The sequence below is a fragment of the Crocodylus porosus genome, unplaced genomic scaffold, assembly GCF_001723895.1.
Source record: "Crocodylus porosus isolate Cpor-Errol unplaced genomic scaffold, CroPor_comp1, whole genome shotgun sequence".
In the NCBI taxonomy this organism is placed as follows: domain Eukaryota; kingdom Metazoa; phylum Chordata; order Crocodylia; family Crocodylidae; genus Crocodylus; species Crocodylus porosus.
In genome coordinates, this window is record NW_017728909.1 from 22,200,955 (window position 1) to 22,203,215 (window position 2,261).

General features: G+C 67.9%; 1 protein-coding gene across 2 annotated transcripts in view; it reads left to right on the top strand.

Annotated features, from left to right (window-relative positions):
• Positions 1-1,188: 1,188 nt before the first annotated feature.
• RUSC2 (RUN and SH3 domain containing 2) overlaps positions 1,189-2,261 on the top strand; it is a 37,122-nt gene continuing 36,049 nt past the window's right edge. Inside the window, exon 1 of one of the 2 annotated variants that reach the window (XM_019531907.1) lies at positions 1,189-1,311. The gene's annotated coding sequence lies outside the window, so the exon portion shown is untranslated. Of the gene's footprint in view, positions 1,312-2,069; positions 2,146-2,261 lie in introns of those variants that run through there. The other variant, XM_019531908.1, reaches the window with a different exon arrangement.

Consider the following 2,261-nt stretch of genomic DNA (forward strand, 5'->3'; position numbering starts at 1 on the left):
AATCTGAGCAGGGGTGAAAGTCCCTTCCTGCCCCCAGTGAGTATCTGTCTGACCCTGAGCGCAGGGGCGAGACCCTCCAGCCAGGACCCTGGGGGGTTGGTGCCGGCAGGAGCATTGGCACAGCCCAGCCCCAGCCCCATCCCCATCCCCAGCTTGGGCTGCAGCACCCAGCGCCTCTGGAGGGGGGGCATAAAAACAATCCTGACTTGCAAAACAGCAGAGAGAAGGGGGGCAATTTCTTCCTGGCCCTATGCCGGCTGCAGGTTTCCCTTCCCTTGGCTGGGGGCAGGGCAGAGCTGCCCCCCACCTCGAAGTCCCCCCTTCCCCAATGAACCGAGCCCCTCTGGAGCCTTGGGTTTAAGGGCGAGCTCATCTAAAGCACTGGAGGATGCAGGTCCGGTTGTCCGGCGTGGTCCGTGGCTAGTCTCTGGCCCTGGGGTCAGCGTGTCCCCCTTGCTCTTGTGCACGTGCGGGGGCTGGGAGCCGGCTGGGCCGAGGGTTTTCTGCAGCCCTGTCCTCCTCCCCAGCGCCTGGCCCGGGATCCCCCGGCTGGGTTTTGGTGCATGTCCCTTCTCGCGCAGGTTTGGAGAGTGAGAGACTTGTAGGGCCTCGCCAGGGAGGTGCGAGCAAGCAGGGTCCTTTGCCCAAGCCCTGGGGCCTGCCCCTGGAGTGAAACGGTCGCCTTGGCGGGGTGAGAGCAGGATTTGGGGTGGCAGTTCGGGCTGCTCGGCCCCACGGTGCAGCGAGCTGAACCGGCCTCGAGACAGCAGCTTCGGGGCTCTCTCCTCTGCCCGGGTTCGTGCAGCGCCGTGCGCGCAGCCGCCAGCCCTGCCTCCCGTGGGGAGCTCAGGCAGGGGACGGGTGCCTCCACCCTGCGCCTGGGAGGCCCCGGCGGGGTTGCCGCGAGCAGCCTCTTGCAGAGCCTGGAGCTGTTTTTAAACCAGACAAATGTTGGGGCTGAGCTCCCCTTTTTGGGCGCATTCCTGCGTCCAGGCCGGCGGCTCCGAGGGCGGGCGGGCGAGCTCGCCCGGGCCCAGGGCCTCGCAGCCGGCTGGTCCGCCCGGCAGGCAGGACGGGCCGCGCGGCCTGGCTGGGGTTGTGCATTGCTGGCGTTCCAGCAGCGCCCTGCCCTTCCCTTCCCTTCCCTTCCCTTCCCGTGTTTGGGTGGCTCTGGCCCTGGGCGCCTCCCTCTGCATTCCTGCCGGCTCGTGTCAGGGCAGAGCTGCCGCGGTGCCCCGGGGATGTTGTCGCGGCGCCGTGGCCCCGTCGGGACCGGGGCGAGGAGTGGCCCCTGAGAGCGTCTGCGCGGGGGTAAGTGGCAGGGGAGGGGCCCCGGGATCCCCGGTGAAGCCGCTTCCTTGGAGCCAGGGGCTGTGCGAATGCCTTTATCCCGGCAGCGCCCCCTGCCCCGGCACTGCTGGTTATATCCCCATTTCACAGGCGAGGAAACCGAGGCATGTGGTGGGGAATCTGTGGGCCGCTTGGAGCATCTGCCTGGTGATGCACCCCTTTTGCAGGTGGGGAAAACTGAAGCACGTAGCAGAGGATCTGCGGGTCTCTTGGGACACCCGGCTGGTGATATGCCTGTTTCACAGGCAGGGAAAACTGAGGCGTGTAGCAGGGAATCTGTGGGTCCCTTGGAGCACCTGCCTGGTTATTTCCCCATTTTACAGGTGGGAAAAACTGAGGCATATAGCAGGGACCTGTGGGGGCCTTGGAGCATCTGGCTGGTGATATGCCCATTTCACAGTTGGGGAAAACTTGAGGAAGGTAGAGGGGAAATCTATGGGTCCCTCGGGGGCACCTGGCTGGTGATGTGCCCATTTCACAAATGGGTAAAACTGAGGCACATAGCGGGGGCTCTGCACCTCGGCTGGGTGACTCAGAGGGGCTGGGTCCACGGCCGGGAGCTGCCCCCGGGCCCCGGGTGGGGACGAGGGTCCCCAGGACCGAGGCAGGGCACTGCTGAGCCGTCCGCAGCCCCCTCCCCGGGCCGGGCTCCGGGCTCCCGCCTCCCCCCGGCCGCCGGGGCGGAGGCAGCTCCTTGCCGGCTGCAACTCGAGCCGCCGCCTCCGTCCTCGTCGCCCTCCTCCTCGCCCGCCGCTCGCAGCAGCCAGGCCCGGGCCGCGGCCTCGCGCTGGGCAGGTAGGAGCTGCCCCTGCCCCTGCCCCGCAGAAGGGCCCGTGTCGGGGTGCTGCAATGGGCAGGGAGGGGCCTGGCCCTGTCCAGCCCCCGGGGTGGGGAAGGACGCCGGGCCCCTT